This window comes from Schistocerca nitens, chromosome 1 (genome assembly GCF_023898315.1).
Source record: "Schistocerca nitens isolate TAMUIC-IGC-003100 chromosome 1, iqSchNite1.1, whole genome shotgun sequence".
Lineage (NCBI taxonomy): Eukaryota > Metazoa > Arthropoda > Insecta > Orthoptera > Acrididae > Schistocerca > Schistocerca nitens.
The window spans coordinates 1,178,243,282-1,178,264,932 of NC_064614.1; the positions used below are offsets into that span (position 1 = coordinate 1,178,243,282).

The 21,651-nt window shown below is 42.2% G+C and overlaps 1 protein-coding gene across 1 annotated transcript in view; it reads right to left on the reverse strand.

The window, feature by feature from the left end:
- The window catches only part of LOC126239060 (chordin-like protein 1), a 625,989-nt gene extending 604,881 nt beyond the window's left edge, over positions 1-21,108 (reverse strand). Inside the window, exon 1 of the mRNA XM_049947831.1 lies at positions 21,040-21,108. The gene's annotated coding sequence lies outside the window, so the exon portion shown is untranslated. The remainder of the gene's footprint in view (positions 1-21,039) is intronic.
- Positions 21,109-21,651: the final 543 nt, after the last annotated feature.

A 21,651-nucleotide genomic window follows, 5' to 3' on the forward strand; every position in this document is an offset into this window, starting at 1 on the left:
CAGTTGTCTCCAGACACACAGTCTACAGACGACTGAACAGACATGGTTTATTCGCCCGGAGACCTGCAAGGCACATTCCACTGACTCCTGGTCACAGGCGAGCTCGTAAACCGCGGTATCAAGAACACAGTACATGGTCATTGGAACAGTGGTCCCAGGTTATGTTTACTGATGAGTCCAGGTACAGTCTGAACAGTGATTCTCGCCGGGTTTTCATATGGCGTGAACCAGGAACCAGATACCAATCCCTTAATGTCCTTGAAAGGGACCGTTATGGAGGTCGTGGTTTGATGGTGTGGGGTGGGATTATGACTGGTACATGTACACCCATACATGTTTTTGACAGAGGAACTGTAACAGGTCAGGTTTATCGGGACGTCATTTTGCGCCAATATGTCCGCCCTTTCAGGGTACAGTGGGTCACACCTTCCTACTGATGGATGATAACGCACGGCCACACCGATCTTCCATCGTGGAGGGGTACCTTGAAACAGAAGATATCAGGCGAATGGAGTGGCCTGCCAGTTCTCCAGACCTAAACCCCATCGAGCACGTCTGGGATACTCTCGGTCGACGTATCGCTGCATGTCTTCAAACCCCTAGGACACTTCAGGAGCTCCGACAGGCACTGGTGCAAGAATGGGAGGCTATACTCCAGCAGCTGCTCGACCACCCGATCCAGAGTATGCCAACCCGTTGTGCGGCCTGTGTACGGGTGCATGGTGGTCATATCCCATATTGATGTCGGGGTACATGCGCAGGAAACAGTGGCGTTTTGTAGCACATGTGTTTTGGGACTGTTTTCTCAACTTATCACCAATACCGTGGACTTACAGATCTGTGTCGTGTGTGTGTTCTCTATGTGCCTATGCTATTAGCGCCAGTTCTGTGTAGTGCCACGTTGTGTGGCACCACATTCTGCAATTATTCTTAATTTATGAGCATGAGTGTAGAACATCCTATTACAAATGAAATAAGTTATCAGAAGCAAGGTATTTTGACCTCATGCTCCTATTGAAATACATCAGTTGGTTGAGTAGGTTTTTCCAAACAAGTTTGTCAAAAATTAAGATGTTCAGTGTTCTTATATGACACTTTTCAGGTCTGGCTGATGGGAGCCATCCCCCATAAAAGCTACTGTGTCACTGAAAATAAGAAGTGATTCTGCCTCCAAATACTAGTAAAGCTGTGGATAATTTCTAAAAGATAAACCAAATAATGAACTTCAACCACATGAAGAAATCTGATAAAGTAAATATAAGTAAAAGGATCAGTACGAAAAGGGGAGGATAATTTCAAGCAATTTTGTATAGTAGATGGAAATGTTTTGTCATCGGAGACAAATTTTCTTATGTAGAATTTAGGTTCTGGCGAACAAAGCAGTATTCATCTGAAGCGGTCGATATGGAAGAGGTCGCTTCGTCGTAATCGATCATGGACCTGCGAAAAGTGCGGTGAGTTGAATTGAATTAAATCACAACAACTAATGGAGCGTATAGTTCGTCGATGAAGGAGCTCGGGTAAAAATGCTTCTTCGATTAGCTCTTGAGAATTGTTTCGCTGTCTGCGGTTCTGAACCAAATTACAGTAATTGAAGAGAGGAACACTTCGCTCAAGAGTTGCGTGATTCGTAGAGGTTTGCCTTGCCTTGCCAGAGTGAGAATGTCGCTGAAGTGCGCAGCACACAGCAGCAGGAGGAGGCAGAGGCAACTTGAAAGATGGTGTCCATTGCCAGAGAAAATTAGGTTCCAATACGGGTCAAAATGACTCCTGCCTAACGACCGCGACGGTTAAATTATTGAAATTCGAAATTGCGCAGAGGAGTTGCGACAGTTTTTCTTCCCGCATAACATATGCGAATGTTTCCGGTAGACTATAAAGACAAAGCCGCGGCGGAATGCTACTGACAGACTACACAGAGGAAGCCGTGGCGGGCCTGATCGAATCTGTCAAAGGACTGATGACGATAAGAAAACTTGTACTAACGCTTCCACTCCACGACAAAACGTGCAAAGGCTTACAGAATACAGATGTGAAAAAAAGTGGTTAAAAACTGTCCAAAACGTCTCGCTGTCTCCGAAGAGAGTTCCGCAGCTCTCGTAAGGCTTGTGCAGAGTGTGTGTGTGGGGGGGGAGGAGGGGAGGAGGTGGGGGGGGGGGGGGGAAGGGCGTTACCCAGGAGTGAACTAAAGCGCTCTTCGGGTGCTCTGTACGATTAGTACCCCGCTTGCCTGTCACCCCCACCAATCTTTAAAGAGCCGAATATTCGTGCCAGTTTTTTACTCGTCTCAATGTCCATGACATATGAAGTGCGACACTAAAGTAATGAGACTGGTTTTCTATGCAAGATGTGGCAAGGCTACAGGCTTGCGTAGGCACAATATCTTTGACCTTGGTCTATAAGCTGCTTCTAGTCCAAGCAGCACATCGATGCAGCTGCTCAGTAGTGGGTTGTGCTGTAATAAGTTAACACGTGTTTGTGTCTCTCGTCATAGAAATGGAACCGTATAATACTGCGCAATGGTATGGCATTTCTTTTTGAGTTAAATTAGGTGAAACGCGACGACAACTTACGGTAAGCTTCAGAAGGCTTTTGAAGAGGAGGTTATGTCAAGTTTTTCATTGGCATAAAATGTTTAATGAAGGCAGAACGAATGTTGAAGATGAAGACTGCAGTGGACGACCATTAACCTCACCGACGGATGTCAACTTGGCTAGGGTGCGTGAACTCGTACGATCTGATCGAAGATTATGCGTGAAAATGATTGCAGAAGAACTAAACATCAAGAATTGGGCTGCCGCATTTAAAACAGGGCGTTTCAGCATTAAAGGCGACCTGGAAGAGAATCTCAACTCATAGTTCTGGAAGCCATGGATGCTGTTCATTCCATGATCCTAAAAAGATAGCAGAGATCCTGGCCATGTCCCGAGGACGTGTGAGTCATATTATTCAGGAGATTTTGGACATGAGAGAGCTCTAAGCCAAATGACTTCTGTAATGTCTCATTGTAAACTAAAAGCATGAACCCGAGGTTGCTTCACACTCCATTTTGATCGCCTAGAGCCTTGTGGATTTTGACACAGTGATCCTCCACGTGCAAAGAAGTTCATATCAGAAAGATGGCTACGCGAGTTGCTCGTACGTCTTTTGGGGTAAATGTGGAATCCCACTTACTGGTTGTTCGCAACATTGTAAAACCATCACGAAAAAGTTCTATACAGAACTTCTCGACAAACTGTAGCAACAAATCCTCTCCAAATGTCGAGGAAAGCTGAGAAACGGAAACTTATTTCTACAATGCCCCTCCTCACAAGATGGCCATCACGCAGCAAACATTGTCAGATCTTCCCTTTGAACTCCTCAGACATCCATCGTATTCCCCTGACTAAGCCCACTCAGATTATTGCCTGTTCCAAAACCTCAAGAAATATGTCGAGGGAAACCGATTTTTGAACTGTGGGGGTGCCAGAAAGACTGCGGGTGAGTGGTTTTCAGCACAATCGACATCTTTTTGTTTTAGACGCTTAAAGAAGCTGGCACAAATATGCCATAAATGTGTTGAGCTCAAGGGGGAATATGTAGAATAAATACATTTTTTAAATCCTATAACAGAATTTTTTTTATAAAGCCAAGAACTTGCCAGCATCACGTCAGATACATGCTATGAATGGTTATGATTCTACAAAATTCCATTGGAGTATGCCCAAAGCCACAGTAGAACTCCCATTATACGAACTCCCTAAATAAATGTCGTGTGACTAGGGCCTCCCGTCGGGTAGACCGTTCGCCGGGTGCTAGTCTTTTGAGTTGACGCCACTGCGGCGACTTGCCCGTGGATGGGGATGAAATGCTGATGATTAAGACAACACAACATCCAGTCCTTGAGCGGAGAAAATCTCCGACCCAGCCGGGAATCGAACCCGGGCCCTTAGGATTGACATTCTGTCGCGCTGACCACTCAGCTACCGGGGGCGGACTCCAACTGTCCTGATCACCAGTGATCTGAATCGCTTAGAGAAAAACGAAATTTGTACCGTATGACTAAAACAGTTGTTTTTGTTCGATAGCCGTTACAATATAAAGTACACTGTACGTTTTTTTATCATTCTAAAATCAGTTCGAACCCCGAATGTACTAAAAGACAAGATCTTCCAGTGAAAAACGAATACAGTATGCGCACTGTTGTACACCCATTGTTGTGTTTGTCGAGCCCGTCATTCAGTGTGACCTAGGTTCCGTCTTCCAAGACTTTTGTTTGCTTTTGTGCGTGTGTTTTAAATTATTTTGTGGTATACGTCTTCTGAAAGGAAACACCTTGCCTTATTGTTGGCCACATAAAACAAAAGTCCTTGAACAATTAGCCAAAGGCATGAGTGACAAGCAGGCAGCTGAGATGTTAAGCTGCCAACATCAAAGATTTCAGACACGAAAAAAATAAGTCCTCAGTTTTAAACTTCGTGTCTGTCCTTGAGAAGGAAAATACGACTTCGCCGAGAAAAGTGATGAAAACAACAGAAAACAAAGAGCTTGAAGGGGCCGTACTGCAGTGGTTTTTGCAGCGGTGAGCATTCGGAAACCGTCTTTCAGGCCGAATTTTACCCTAGAAAATCTACAGTTTGTCTTCATTTAAAGCAAAGAAATTTCTGGTCGAGGAATTTAGGGGAAAGTCACGGTATTGGTGAGTTGGATTTAAGTGGTGAAAAATTATCAGCAAGCCCGAAAGTAGCAGAAAATGTTATTGAAAAATTCAAAATTGAAGCAGAATCTTGTGACCCTGAAATTTTATACAACGAAGAAGAGAAAGACATTATTTGGAAGGCTCTGTCTGTAACAACGTTAGCTTCTAAAAAGGAAAGTGCCCGCATCTCGTGGTCGTGCGGTAGCGTTCTCGCTTCCCACGCCCGGGTTCCCGGGTTCGATTCCCGGCGGGGTCAGGGATTTTCTCTGCCTCGTGATGGCTGGGTGTTGTGTGTGATGTCCTTAGGTTAGTTAGGTTTAAGTAGTTCTAAGTTCTAGGGGACTGATGACCATAGATGTTAAGTCCCATAGTGCTCAGAGCCATTTGAACCATTTGAAAAAGGAAAGTAATGCTCTTGGCCATAAGGTTAGTAAAGACCCTGTTACTGTGCTGAACTGTGCTGTAGCGGAAACCACAAAATATATGTTCTGCTGATAGGAAATTCGAAAAACCTCCGGGCTTTGAAAAATGTTAACAAACTTCCCATCTTTTACTAGAATTAACCAAAGGCCTGGATGACTGCTACTGTTCTGGTACGATTCAATTTTCATACATGAAGTAAAAAAACATCAAAAGGCCATAGGGTAAGAAGGTAGTAGTGTGATGTCAATACTGAACAGTGCAACCACCCACCTTACAAAAATGGTTCAAATGGCTCTGAGCACTATGGGACTTAACATCTGAGGTCATCAGTCCCCTAGAACTTAGAACTACTTAAACCTAGTAACCTAAGGACATCATACACATCCCTGCCCGAGGCAGGATTCGAACCTGCGACCGTAGCAGCAGCGCGGCTCCGGACTGGAGCGCCTAGAACCGCACGGCCACCGCGGCCGACCCCCCCCCCCCCTTACAGAAAGCCTTCTTGATAGGGAATATGAACGTTTCTGCCACCAGAAGTAACGAGTTCGCGGCAGCCAGTGAACCGACTGGTTGTCGGAACTGCGAAGCAGCAATATAAAAGACAACTGTTGAGGAATATTTTGAGAGAAGATGGAAAGGAAGAAGGCATTGTGATTCATCACCGAAAACTGAATTTAAAAGGTTGATCTTACATGATGGCATGAAATTTAGTGAAGGCAATTACATTAAAAAGTGCTTGGAATAAACCGAAAGGCATTTCAACCAAGGACGAAGCACAGAAAGATGAAGATGAAAAGAAGAAGCGTCAAAAGGAAAAGGAAGAAAGAGTAGCGACAGGTGACGAAATATCACTCGACAACATTAGAAAGATCATTTTGAAGATTTCTGGATGTTCCGATAGCAGTATATAACATATAGGAGTATGGATTGCTTGTGATTTTTCAGACCAAAAATGGGTCAAATGGCTCTGAGCGCTATGTGACTTAACTTCTGAGGTCATCAGTCGCCTAGAACTTAGAACTACTTAAACCTAACTAACCTAAGGACATCAACACACCCATGCCCGAGGCAGGATTCGAACCTGCGACCGTAGTGGTCGTTTGGTTCCAGACTAGCGCCTAGAACCGCACGGGCAGACCGGCCGGCCTTTTTTTTTCGGAACCTTGATTCCAAATTCTCAGTGACAATGAAATCATTCAAAGTGTGAGAGAATAAAATGATGGTCAGGAGGATGATATTGCCACTGAACATCTGCAACGAACCATACAAATGTCGTCTTGGTTCCTGCTTTCATGCGCTATGGCCGGCCCCAATTGAACAGCTCTCTCAGGAGGATCAGTATGGAGCTAGATCAACTGCTTCGGGCGGCTACTTGGTCAGGCATACGTTTGGTTCCTGTTGATGGTATTGGTAGGTGGGACTTCATAAGACATGGTCTGCATCTCAATAGGAAAGGGAAGGTTAAACTGGCTGGGATGATAGGAAAATCTTTAGGGGGGGGGGGGGCACTGAAACTCATGGGAGTACTTTTTTTAGGCTAAGTTCAGTGTGTGATTATCCTACATTGATTGAAATTAAGCTTAATGGAAAGTTCAGACAGGCAGGTACTAGAGATGTGAAAATATCAAATGATTCTCATAACAGTACAGTGAAAAGTAATGTTAGTATGTCATAAGATTCAAATAAAAACATAGTGAAAAATAATGTTAATATATTGCATCAGAATATCAGGGGATAAAAAAACAAACTAGATGAGCTTCTTGTTTGTTTAGAAGATTTAGTAACTGAGGATGGAATAGATGTACTATGCATGTCTGAACATTATATAGTCACAGGTATGGAAAGGGTAAATGTAGTTGGATGGCTGTGTGTAGGTCCCCATAGGGAAATTTTCAACTATTTTTGAAAAACTTGGAAGTCTTTGTTGTGCTACCTGTCAGACTAAGGAAAGCAAATTATTGTTTGTGGGGACTGAAAGAGTCCGATAGAAAACTTGACCTTGATTATTACTTGTTTTTTTTCAATTTGACATCAGCTATTGGTTTTCCTACTTAGATGGCACAGGAAAGGAGCACACTGACAGATAACGTTTTCATAGACCAAGATTAAATTTAATCAAATAAAAACTTTTCCTATTAAGAATGGTCTGTCTGATCATGATGCACAGCTAGTTACAGTCCTCCAAAATAGTACATTCCATGAACGATTTAACAATTCAATATTTTAGGGAAAGCGAGCAACAGTTACACTGGGATGAGGTGTACAGGGAACATTATGCTAATTTAAAATTTAACCTATTTCATGATACCTTTGTGAGTATATTTGAAAACAGTTTCCTTAAGAAAACAGTGAAATATAATTGTAAGAAACTGTGTAAAAAGCTGGATGACAATATCTTGTAAACAGAAAAGGGAATTGTATCTCGTAGCTAGGAGGAGTAATGATCCCAAAACAGTGAAACATTATAAAAACTACCGCACTGTATTAAGAAAAGCTATCAAAAAGTCCAGAAGTATGTGCATTATGTCTGAGATTAGCGCATCTGATAATAAAATTAAAACAATTTGGAATATTGTGAAAAGGGAAACAGAGAACCAAGAGCCCAGGAAGACTGTATTTCTATCAAACACAATTAAAAGTTTGTTAACAAGAAGTCAGTAGTGGAAAACATTTTTAATAATCATTTTTTAAGTGTTGTAGAGAAAATAGGATCCAGCTATTCATTAGAAAATGCAAGACAGTATATGGAAGAGCAGTACCTATGCAATTTGATAAAAGTGAAGTTTAACCTGCATATCCTACTGATATTAGGAAAATAAAAAATTCACTCAAAAGTACAAGCTCACATGGAATTTTTTTGAAAGACATCGTGTTTACGCCAGTGACTGTTAAACTTTTTATTTCCACTATCGCAATTTCGGCCTTAGGCCGTTATCAGGTGCAGATATTTTGGCTTTAAGCCAAATCAACTTCATACTGTATATTAAGTTGACATGACTTAAAGCCAAAACACCTGCATCCCAGTTATGAAAAGTCACATGGAATTGATGGCATTTCCAACAGGGTACTAAAAGCTTGTTCCCAACAAATAAATAGGAATCTCAGCCACATATGTAGTAGCTCACTGAAACATGGCATTTTTCCAGATAGACTTCAATATGCTATTGTTAAACCATTGCATAAAAAAGGGGATAGATCTGATGCTAACAACTACCATCCAATCTCACTTCTGACAGCTTTATCCAAAATTCTTGAAAAATTAATGTATTCAAGAGTAGCATCACGTATTTGTAAAGATTAAGTACTAACAAAATGTCAATTTGGTTTTCAGAAAGGCTTTTCAACAGAAAATGCTACATATGCTTTCACTGATCAAATATTGAATGCACTGAATAACCGAACAGCACCTATTGGGATATTTTGTGATCTCTCAAAGGCATTTGATTGTGTGAATCGTGAAATTCTTCTAGATAAGCTTAAGTATTGTGGTATGAGTGGGACAGGCAAGAAATCGTTTAATTCATAATTAACTAGAACAATGCAAAAGATTGAAATTAATAGTATAGATAGTCTGCAAAACAAGCAGAGTCCTCTAACTGGTGAGGTATCAAGAATGGTGTCCAACAGGGTTCAGTCTTGGGTCCCTTATTTTTTTAAATGTATATTAACGATTTGCCAATCTTTGTCCATGAAGATGCAAAGTTAGATCTTTTTGCTGATGATACAGGTATAGTAATCACACCCAATAAGCAAGAATCAGCTGGGAAATTGGAAATAATGTCTTTCAGAAAATTATTAAGTGGTTGTCTGCCAATGGACTCTCACGAAAGTTTGAGAAAACACAGTTTATACAGTTCTGTAGAGTAAATGGCATAACACCATTGATAAATATAGTTATGAACGGAAGTCTGTTGCTAAGGTAGAATATTCAAAAATTCTGTGTGTGTGCATTGTTGAGAAACTGAATTGGAAGAAACATATCTATGATCTGCTGAAACGGATAGGTTCAGCTACTTACACTATTAGGGTTATTGCAAATTTTGGTGATAAACATATCAGTAAATTAGCCTACTATGCCAATTTTCATTCACTGCTTTCATGTTGTTGTTGTTGTGGTCTTCAGTCCTGAGACTGGTTTGATGCAGCTCTCCATGCTACCCTATCCTGTGCAAGCTTCTTCATCTCCCAGTACCTACTGCAACCTACATCCTTCTGAATCTGCTTAGTGTATTCATCTCTTGGTCTCCCTCTACGATTTTTACCCTCCACGCTGCCCTCCAATGCTAAATTTGTGATCCCTTGATGCCTTAAAACATGTCCTACCAACCGATCCCTTCTTCTAGTCAAGTTGTGCCACAAACGTCTCTTCTCCCCAATCCTATTCAATACCTCCTCATTAGTTACGTGATCTACCCACCTTATCTTCAGCATTCTTCTGTAGCACCACATTTCGAAAGCTTCTATTCTCTTCTTGTCCAAACTGGTTATCGTCCATGTTTCACTTCCATACATGGCTACACTCCATACTGCTTTCATATGGCATCATATGTTGGGGCAATTCGTGGTTAAGAGAGAAATTATTTATTGCACAAAGGCGTGTAATCAGAATAATAGCTGGAGCCCATACAAGATCACCTCACAGACATTTATTTAAGGAACTCGGGATATTCACAGTACCTTCACAGTACATATATTCACGTATGAAATTTGTCATTAAAAACCCATCCCAGTTCAAAAATAACAGTGAAGTGCATAGCTACAACACTAGAAGAAAAGATGATATTCACTATTCTGGATTAAATCTCACTTTGGCACAGAAAGGGGTGAATTATGCTGCCACAAAAATCTTTGGTCATTTGCCAAATAGTATTAAAAGTCTGACAGATAGCCAGCCAACATTTAAAAGCAAATTAAAAGAATTTCTGAATGACAACTCCTTCTACTCAATAGATGAAATCTTAGATGTGAAGTAGTAACTGCAAATAAAAATAAAAATAAAAATTAGTTAATTAATTATTTTGTGTAAAGAAAACTTATGTTAAAGTGACATGTTTCACATCATTACAGAATGTCGTATACATGATCTATGAAACAAAGATTAATGTATGTATGTATGTGGGACCATCAGCTGGTGAGGCGTTTGGGTGTTTTTGACATTGCGCTAACAAGGATGGAGCGGGACCATTTACAAGTGGTCACCTTCAAGCGGATGCGAGACCTTGCTTCACGAAATCGCTTGAAGACACCTAAACAACGGACTCTTACCGATATATTTAAGAACTAACACTGTGTGTAAGTGGAATACTGTACAAAATCTAAACAATATTATTTTGTAGTAATTAAATTAATATTACAGTAGCAGATGTGATATCCTGTAAGTTCCTATCGCTTTAAAATTGTGTGGCTGTGGACGTCAGTAAATGAGAACTTGGGTTAAATGGCGTTATGAATAACTCGCTATCCTTAATTAATCAGAATTTGATACTTGTGGAGTGTGTGAATATATGAGGAGAAATGTTAAACTAATTAGCTGATTCAATATCTTGCATTCTGCTCTACTCGCTATCTGTTTGTAATACCGTCATTATCACAAACGCTTCTGTTACCACTAACAAGAACAACACTGAAACTTACTGGCTGATTAAAACTGTGCGCTGGACTGGGACACAAACCTTTGTCCTCTGCCTTTCTCGGGAAAGTGCTTTACCGATTGAGCTATCCAGGCACGCTTCTTAAATTCCCCCGTGTTGTGGATAATTCATGTCTCCACAGGGTCCTTTCTTCCAGGAGTGCTAGTCTTTCAAGTTATGGAGGAAAACTTCTTTAAAGTTTGGAAGGTAGGGGATGAAGTACTGGTTGTAGTGAAGCTGTGAGGGGTGGAGGTTAGTGAGTGGTGCTGGGATACCTCAGTTGGTAGAGCTCCGGAAGGCAAAGGATATAGGTACGGGTCCTGGTCTGGCACACAGTCTGAATCTGGCAGGAAGTTTCAGTTCAGCGCACACACCCCGCTGCAGAGTAAAAATTCATACTGGAAGGAACGACACTGATGAAGCATCCTGCCTTGGGAAAATGCTAGTAAATGTTGCTATCCTTCACATATACTCGACAAGCTACTCTACAGTATATGGTGGAGGGTACTTTGTACCACTGCTAGTAGTTACTCTCTGGTGCAAAGGTGGGAAAACAACGTCTGAGTGCCTCTGTACGAAGCCTAATATCTCTTCTTTTGCAATGGCAGTCATTATGCTGGACCAAAGTTAGTAAACCCTTTTTGCCTACCTTTCACTTTTGCATCTCTGTTTGCAGTAACATTTTCTGACCGTTCACTGGTTCCACAGCAACGGTGATTTATGAAGTAGGAGAGTAACTTTACAGCATCAAGTTAAAGCATATAATAGTAATTTCATACCGAATACTTTATGTCAAAATTTTATGAAAACCTAATGAAAACTTTTTTAAAACCACTGACGCCTATCGCCCTTTATTGCGAAAAGGTCACCTTTTGAGCTCAAGGATTTCTTTTTGAGCTCATGAAGAATTACTGTGACGCTCTCACAACGACTGAACTGATGTGTAATGAACCTAGCAACACGCTTCTGAGTTGCATATGTACCTTTAATTCAACCTACTGAGGATCCTAAACAGTTGAAAAGTTCTCAAGAAGCGACCGTTCGCGAATTCCTCTTTATTTGCCATACTTTCCCATAACTCCCCCAATAAATTGCATTGTCCATTCGCCTTCCTTATGACGAACCTTATGTGCTCCAGATATCGGATCATCGTGACTGGGTCAAGCAGCATTCCATTTACAGTTTATCTGGACCTAACATCAGTGTTTCTCCTACCTACCCGCATAAAGATAGATCTATCAACATTTAAAGCAAGCTGTTTTCATCACTCTGTCACTCTCCTGACCCCACAAACTGCAGCCGGTTTTTGGCCTCGTGAGGTAGCCTCATCCACAGCGTTCTGTCCTTCGCATTTTTTCCCCGTCCTCCAAGTACGTGAAGCTCCTTGACCACGTGGCCTCTCCAACTTATTTTCGGTTTGCCTAAAGGTGTGTGTTTTGGTCCCTCCACTATCTGTAGATGTTCCTGGTTCATGTCAGCCTCCTTGTCTTGGCTTCTGCAAGAAGATGTATATATTTATATATCTCCCTGGGTCCCTGTTATTCCTCCTTCTCCATTATCCTCCCAAACAATTGGTCTAAATATCTTTAGCAGGATTTTTTATTAAAAAATTATCGTTTTCTCTCTCTATATGCTTATCTTTGTATCATATTTCTGCCCCATGTAGTAATATACGTGTGTTGGTTGTTCTTTCGGACATGTCTCAAAGGACACATACCATTTTGATCCAGCACCCATTATGAACTAAGACACAAAGGAATTACAGACATTGGCTGCGAGTGGGCATCGATTTAAATCAATGGGAGAAGTTGAAAATTTGTGCGAGACAGGGATTCGAAGTCGGGTCTCCCTCTTACTGGGTAGATGCTCTAACCACTTTAAAAAAAATTATTAATACGATAGAGAATACCAGGAAACCGGTGTTGCGAGAAGGAGGGAGCGGTAAGTTGCCAGATTCTGTAGGGCTATCAACGCATAGTTTTGCGGAGAAGAACATTCCGATGAACAGAGAATAACCGGTTTTAAGAGAGGAAAAGCCTTGGCTCAACTCCTCATTGCAGTAACACGTCGACACTGGGGTGGATTAAGAGAGACACTAGAAAGGGAACTGGAGAAAAATTGTCTGTATTGGAGATTGCGTACAGCTGCACAATGGCTTCACAGCGTTCGTCTTGGCTTGCGGAAAGTATCCCGCGTCCGGAAAGAGGAACAGGTGAGTGGATATGTGATGAGGATATATGGGTAATTAGGGCCACCATCTGATCACTTAGCCATTCGGATACAGTGATCACTGCAGCTGTATGCCCTACCTTGGTACGCTTCTTGTCATATCCAAATTCTCAACTTATCCACACATAACTAATGTAATGCCCCTTGCCCATTGCCCTCATTATTCGCGGCATTTCGTCGATGCCCGTAAGAGTTAGAGCCCGGTGTGCATCCGCACTGAAGAGATCATTGGCCATCCTTGCTTTAATTATATACAAGGTGTTCGGAAATTCCTGTTAAAAACTTCTAGAGCTTGTGGAGGTGAATGAGTACATAATATTCGGAATGTGCGGAAACGTACCGATTACGTTCTACGACAGTTTGAATCCAAATGTTTAACTGACCTACCTCTGCTGGAGGAATTGAATCAGGCGTGACGCAGTAGAATTAGTAGGTAACAATTCGAAAGGGAACGTAACAAAACATCCGCACATTCACTTAAGCACATGCGTTTGTATTAACTTTTAAAAATTACGTTCTTTACGAAAAGTATGCTGGGTTACTACAAATAAATGTGCTTAAGTAATAAATGGACGTTTCGTTATGTTTCTTTTGAAATTATTACCTAATAATGGTGCTCTGTCACCCCTAATTTTTCAAGCAGAGGTGTATAAGTAAGCACCTGAATTGAAACCGTCGTAGAACGGAAACGGTACATTATCGGACATTGGTTTCTATTCAAAATATTATGTACTAAGTCCTCTCTGCAAGCCTTAGAAGTTTGTGACAGAAATTTCTGAACACCCTGTATATATGTGGTGTCTGTTCTTTCAGACATGCTCGAAGAAACAGACACCACATACATACAGGGTGTTCATAAATGAATATCGGGGTTTTAACGCTTTATAATATCTGTTACATTAAACTTAACAGTGATAAATGATATGTCAAATGAAAGAGCTACTCCAACAGTTGTATTTGGCACCAGTGCGCATGCGCAGCGCGGAATGTTTCCGCCGCAATCCGCTAGACAGCGGTAGTAGCGAAGATGGCGACTAGTGAACAGAAAGCGTTTTGTGTTTTGCAGTTTGCAAAAACCGATTCTGTAGTTACTGTGCAACGTGCGTTCTGGCTGAAGTTCGGTTGTGATTCTCCAAGTGATAATAACATTTGTAGATGGTATCATCAATTTGTAGATACTGGCTACCTTTGTAAAGGGAAGAGCAAGAGTTAGTGAAGAGACTGTTGAACGGGTGAGAGAATCGTTCACTCGTAACCCAAAGAAATCAGTCCAGAAGGCTAGTCGTGAATTACAAGTTCCCATGTCGACTGTTTGGAAAGATTTAAGAAAATGCGTACAACTATGTCCTTACTGTTTACAGTTATTACAGGCTCTAAAGCCGACAGACCATGGATTAGTGCCAACTTCGCAAACGAAATGTTGTTTCATGATAATGAAGATTTTCTGGATCATGTTGTCTTCAGTGATGAATCAACTTTTCACAATAGTGGACATGTTAACACTCACTATGTGCGCATCTGGGGCTCAGAAAATCCTCACGAGGTGGTACAAATGCAACGAGATTCCCCTAAAGTGACTGTTTTTTGTACCGTATTCCGGCAGAAAGTTTATGGGCCTTTCTTTTTCGGTGAAACTACTGTAACTGGCACTTCTTACCCTGATACACTACATATGGCTCCTCCCTCATTTGGAAGAATATGGGCCCGGAGAACTTCATTTTCCAGCAAGATGATGCGCCACCTCACTGGCATAGCGAAGTACACGACTGGTTGAACTTCAGTGTATCCAAGTGCCGGATAGGCCGCAAGGGGCCCAATGACAGGGCTTGTTTTGCATGGCCTCCACGTTCACCTGACGTAACGCAATGCTTCATTAAGGATCGTGTGTATGTGCCTTCGCTACCAGCAGACCTCTCTGAATTAAGAAACCAGATTGAAGGAGCTCTTGCTACAATCACTGAAGACACACTTATCAACATTCGGGAAGAACTCGGGTATAGACTTGATGTGTGCTGTGAGACAAATGGTGCTCACATTGAACATTTACAAGGTTCTTGGTAAAACTGTTTGAGTTGCTCTTTCATTTGACGTATCATTTATAACTGTAAGCTTAATATAATAAATATTATAAAGTGTTAAAACCTCGATATTCATTTATAAACACCCTGTACAATTAGGTCTGCGAAATATCTCTTCATTTGGATGCACACCAGGCCAGAACTCTTACAGGAAGCGACGAAATGCCGCGAGTAACGAGGACAATGGGCAAGGGGTTCTACAGTAGTAGCGTGTGGATACGTTGAGAATTTGGGTCTGACGGGAGGCGCGCTAGGGAAGTTAGTGCAGTTGCGATGACCACTGTGCCCGGATGCCTTAGCAGTCAGAGGATCGGCCTAGTAGATAGGAGACCTGGACCCGAATCCCGGTGCGACACAAATTTTCAACTTTCCCCATTGATTTAAATCAATGCCCACTTGCAGCCAACGTCTGTAATTCCTTTGGGTTCTACACAGTAATACGGGTCCGATTATACCAGTAGTTTTATATATCCATAATTCGGTTTCTCTTTAAAAAATTTTTGGTGATCGTAATTTGTTAAGTGAATATGGTGCTCTAGATTCCGCTTTGTTCCTCGCTGCTGTTTCTAGTTTCTCATCTTTTTTGTTGCTTACTATCACCCCAAGATAATTAAACTGGTCTGATGCTTCACACACGTGGCTGTCAACCTGCTGGGTTTCCCTGCCTTTTCTCTTTTAATTTCTTTCTACCCTCATGAATTTTGTTTTCTCGTCATTTATCTCTAAACAAACTTCCTTGAATTTTTTGAATAGCCTTCTTGGCAGCATTTATATGTCTCTATATTTTCAGCAATTAATGCCAGCATATTCACTTCATTCCTACGCTAATTCTCTCTTCTGGATTGCTTGCTGCGTCCAGTGCTTCCTGTGTTATTATGTTGAGTAACAGTGATGTTATTTCATTGTCTCCCCTGTCTCCCGTTTTTATGTGGAAAGCCATGGAATATTCTCTGTCCAAGCCTTCCAGGTTTTACAATATTTGTCATCGTCTTTCGTTTTCCAAACTTTTGTATTTTCTTCCACAATTTTTCTCTGTTTATACTATTGCTGGATTTCTTAAAATCAACAAGCAATGTTGCCACTGTTTTGTTGTATTCCCAGAATTCTAATATGGCTTCTTTTAGTACAAATATCTGATCAGTAGTGGTTCGATTCTTCATAAATCCAGCTTGTTTCTCTTCTGTTACCTCTCCTAAGTACAGGTCCAACGTTTTCTGGAGAATCTCTGAGAAAACACTTTGTAGGCTGTCCCAATTAAGGAGATGCCTCTATAATTTCAGCATTCTTGCTTATCAGCCTTATTGTGAACTGGTAGTATCATTGCTTCTGTCAACTCAATCTGGCATTATTTCTTCATGCTGAATGTCGGTCACGAGTTTGTGTAATTGCTTCGCAATAACTCTGTCGGACCGTGCGTTCAGTGCACAGCACAGCGTGTAGTGCTGTTGTGTTAGAATGAATCGGGAAATAAGATTACTGGCAAAAATGACAAACGATGTAAGAACTAAAAGTTTGGTACACCAGTGGACGATCTCGAAACAGTCGGAATGTTCACTGCTTCACTTACAAAATAAGATATTCGTATATACATATGTCTCTTAAGGAAATGTTTCTCATTTATTTTTTTGAGCATAATTGAAGCTGCCCATTTTGCTACGTCGGGATCAAATGAAACAAGAGCTTTCATGGTTATTGTAATTTTAACACATTTCTTACATTATTGAATACCCATACATGACAACCGGCAGGCGACAATACACGAAGAGACAGTATTTCATACAGCTCTTCTGCTTTTATGATATCGACATGGAGTAAATTAATCCAGTTTTCCTCCCTAGTGCATATTAAGCAATTACAGTGAATCCTAGTCCAGTATGTGAGTAAAGAAATGTGCGGAAGAGCTTACCACACAAGTTGAGCCATGGACGCTATTAATCTCCAATGCTTTCAGAGCGCTTTTAAGTAATCGATACAAAAGTTTCGACAAATGGTTGGAGTTGTTTGGCCATTGCTCATGTCGTTTCCATCGACCCAAATTTTCAAGCCACTGTATCGGTTTTAAAGGTTGGTGTAACAAAATTCTAACGATCTTGCTTGGAAAATAATGTGTAGAATACCTAATGTTTACGTGGCAAAGGAGGTCAAACTGACAAGGGAACCTCCCCATCGCACCCCCCTCAGATTTAGTTATAAGTTGGCACAGTGGATAGGCCTTGAAAAACTGAACACAGATCAATTTAGAAAACAGGAAGAAGTTGTGTGGAACTATGAAAAAATAAGCAAAATATACTAAGTAGTCCATGCGCGACATACGTAACATCAAGGACAATAAGAGCTGCGGAGTGCCGTGGTCCCGTGGTTAACGTGAGCAGCTGCGGACTGAGAGGTCCTTTGTTCAAGTCTTCCCTCGAGTGAAAAGTTTAATTATTTTATTTTCAGTTTATGTGACAAACTCCTAGGTTTTCATCACTTTTTTGGGAGTGATTATCACATCCACAAGGAAACCTAAATCGGGCGAGGTAGAAGAATCTTTTTACCCATTCGCCAAGTGTACAAGTTAGGTGGGTCGACAATATATTCCCGTCATGTGACGCACATGCCGTCACCAGTGTCGTATAGAATATAACAGACGTGTTTTCCTGTGGAGGAATCGGTTGACCTATGACCTTGCCATCAAATGTTTTCGGTTCCCATTGGAGAGGCACGTCCTTTCGTCCACTAATCGCACGGTTTTGCGGTGCGATCGCAAATCACAGACACTAAACTTATTACAGTGAACAGAGACGTCAGTGAACGAACGGACAGATCATAAATTTGCGAAAATAAAGAAAGTAAACTTTTCAGTCGAGGGAAGACTTGAACCAAGGACCTCTCGTTCCACAGCTGCTCACCCTAACCACTTTTCTTTCTTTCTTTCTTTCTTTCTATCTTTTTTTTCCCGCTAACTACGGGACCATGGCGCTTCTGAGCTCACACTATCCTTGATGTTGGCTATCTTGCGCATGGACTACTCAGTTTGTATTTTTGCTTACTTCTTCCTGTTTTCTCGATTGATCTGTGTTCAGTTTGTCAAGGCCTATCCACTGTGCCAACTTATAACTAAATCTGAGGGGGGTGCGATGGGGAGGTTCCCTTGTGAGCTGCGCCGGTGGTCCTGATTTTTCACCTATAGCGCATTTCGAGTCTAGTTTTGTGAACTCTTAAAAGTGCAAAAAAAAAAAAAAAAAAAAAAAAAAAAAAAAAAAAAAAAAAAAAAAAAAAAAAAACAGGAATTTCCCGAATGCCATTACGACGAACTTTCGTTTAAAGAAACCACAATTTTTTCAGTTATCTATATATAAACAACTTACAGCCGCTTACAATACCTATTGTTACCCTTAGGTATGTATGCAGACTTCTGCCGTTTTAGAAAGCTACAAAGAAATTCCACTGGGTGTGTGATAGCGTCAGGTAACGTAAACGAAATTTTGATCCAAATGCAGTAGTGGGGAAAACTGGATTAATAAGCAGAAGAGCTTTTTGTAATCCTCAACCTTCGTATATTGTCGCTTTCCGGTAATCACGTATGGATATTTTGGATAATCGAAGAAGTACACTAGATTAATAGCTTCGCTGGATTAACTGGTATAGTAATCTCTTTCGAGTATTTTACATCTCGTTAATCTACGTAGTAAATTTGCCCTTACTGCAATTACTTAATCTGAAAGTTTCAGACGCTATAAATATGGTAATTATGTTTCATCTTTATGATACAGGGATATTATCACGTATCGGAAGTATTGCTTCGATACCACTGTTTATGTTTATGCTGACATCGTCATTGTGCTGAAGTGCACAGTTCAGGTTAAAATACGAAAAAAACACTGATGAGCGATATTATTATTTTAAAACAGTACGTATATTCGAGAAGCTAGTATTTGTTTTATGTTGGTTGCTTGCCTGTCCATTACCCTGGACTTGCCTGTGCTTTATTTTGGACTGGAGCCGTATTCTACCGACAAGTAATGAACGATGAAGTGAATGTTGAGACACTCGAACTGAACGGTACACAAGCTAAGACAATGCTCTTGCATAGACGCTCTCTGTTCTGAATGAAAGTACACGGCGCTAAGGTGCCCCGCGCCGCGAAGGGGGGGGGGGGGGGGGCAGCTGTACGCTCACCAACAGCCACAGTACCTGTTTCATCTACGGATGTATTACAGCAACTACAATTTATAAACAAGGGAAAATCTGCGGCTATAATAACGGAAAGCTCTTGGAGGAAATAATATTGTAATTTGCCGCATGTGACGGTTTGTAGTAAAAATGTTTGCAAGAACAGGCGGGACGTGCGCTAAAATTTAGGACATATCTGCCACCAATGCGTAGATTCGACCCTGTTAAGCGACGTTTACATGCGAAAGCCGATGACTGGCAGGTTGCGGTGGCCGTCCTACCATTCAAATTTAACACATGTCCCGCCTATTACATGCAACGTTTCGCAGCAAATCATAAAAAGCGTGATGTCACAATCCTAGCTAATATATACAAGAACATAGTTCATTTCAGTCAATATCCGCATCGTTTACTGGCAATAGCGATTTCTAGAGACGAGCCGTTGTCAATAGCCCATAAACATTTATTGTCCGAGATGGCTGTGTCAAAACAAAGTCAACATTTCATTGGCGCTTCGTCTAGAGGACTGTTCTGTACTCAGGATGACGAAATCTGAGCTTGGACGGGGATCGTGTTAGTTTCGCGCTGTGAATGACTAAAGGATTCACTACGTCTGGTAAATATCTATTACCTGTTTTCGCATTCTTCGTTGATACTGAATTGCTGCGTCTCTCTGTTTTCCGGATGCAAAATGCAGTTAGTTAGGGGACGATTCTTTTGTGTGTTGGTTGGAGTGATGGGGGGGCTGAGTGCGGGGGCGAGGTGTCAGGTGTCCCTCCCTGACCCTTGCAGGATTTTCATTACGTACCACATAGGGATATTATCACGTATCGGAAGTATTGCTTCGATACCACTGTTTATGTATATGCTGACATCGTCATTGTGCTGAAGTGCACACAATATTGTCAGTCATACAAAAAAATTTGTCAGGATCGGAAAGTATTTTTATTAACACATAACCGACTTCAGTCCCTTATCCACCATGAGCAACACAAAATTCTTGGCTACCAATATCACGTAAATATGAATAGCTGAGTATCGTAAGCCGCATAGCGCTGCTTACAACGATGTGCTACTCGTAGCGAAGCATTTTATACCGAAATGGCTAATGCTTCTGCTTCACAACGGCCGTACGATTTATCTGGGGCTGGCCGTTGTGGCTGAGCGGTTCTAGGCGCTTCAGTATGGAACCGCGCGACCGCTACGGTCGCAGGTTCGAATCCTGCCTCGGGCATGGATGTGCGTGATGTCCTTAGGTTAGTTAGGTGTAAGTAGTTCTAAGTTCTAGGGGACTGATGACCTCAGATGTTGTGTCCCATAGTACTCAGAGCCATTTGAACCATTTGGTTTATCTGGCGTAGCGGAAATAAATTACATTCACAAATTTTCCTCGTTAATCAGTCTATCTGTTACGGAAAACAGTATCAAAATCCCTACAGTTGCTCGTAAGATTAGCCTTCGCATGCAGCCGTAAAAACGCGGAGGGGACTCAGACATTTATATGTATAGATGACAGTGCATAAGGTGCTGATAACGATAATATCTTAATAAAATGCTCAGCAGTCGAGACAGATATTTACTTATGTATTACAGTCTCTGTCAGTAGTTCTGGAGTGTACAGTCACTTGCAAGAGATTTAAGGAATGTGCTACGGACGATAAAATGAATGGTGAGTGAGTTGAGCAGGAGAGTCTACGAGTCAGGGAGAGTCGCTAGTGCTTTGTTTCCGAAGCGCGCAGCGCCAGATCTGAACGGCGCGCCCCCGCTCAGCGCAGACGCGACGCGCTCGAGCGACGTCGCCGCGGCCGGTGACGTCGGCGCGCGCGGCTGCCGGTGACGTAACTACCTGTCGCTGACGTCACTGCTGCGCGGCTGCGGCGGCGGGGCGGCGAGGCGTCTCGGCGGCGGCGTCGCTGTCGGCGTCGGTGCGGCACTCGGCGCGAGCTGCCCGGAGGCGTCGGTGCGGTGTGGTGTCGCGCCGCGGTCTGAGTGGCGGCGACGCCGCGGCGCCCGCTATATACGCGGCCTGCGACCTGTTGCTGGCCGGGGGCGCATGCGCGCGCCGCACCCCCACCCCCCTCCCTCTGCCCCTCCCCCACCCTCCCCGCCCGGCGACGCCGCCGCTCCAGCGGAGCGCGGGGGTGGCCGTCGAATCTGTGTCACGCGCCCGTCAGTCGCCGCCAGTCGCGCGTCTAATCACCGACGAGTCGGTCGGCGGCACTGCCCAGGCAGCTTCCCACGACACAACGCTTTATCCCGATGAGCCGACTTCGTCAAATAACAATTTTCACCAGTAATCAAGACGATTCTCGGAGTAGCATATGTCTTATACGTTCCATTATTACTGTGTCACCCAACTGCATCGGTTTCCCAAGATCATTCTTTCACGACAAATTACAAAAACACAGCAACAGATTTATTCTCTCAGATGTACTACGAATCGAATGTAATGATGTAG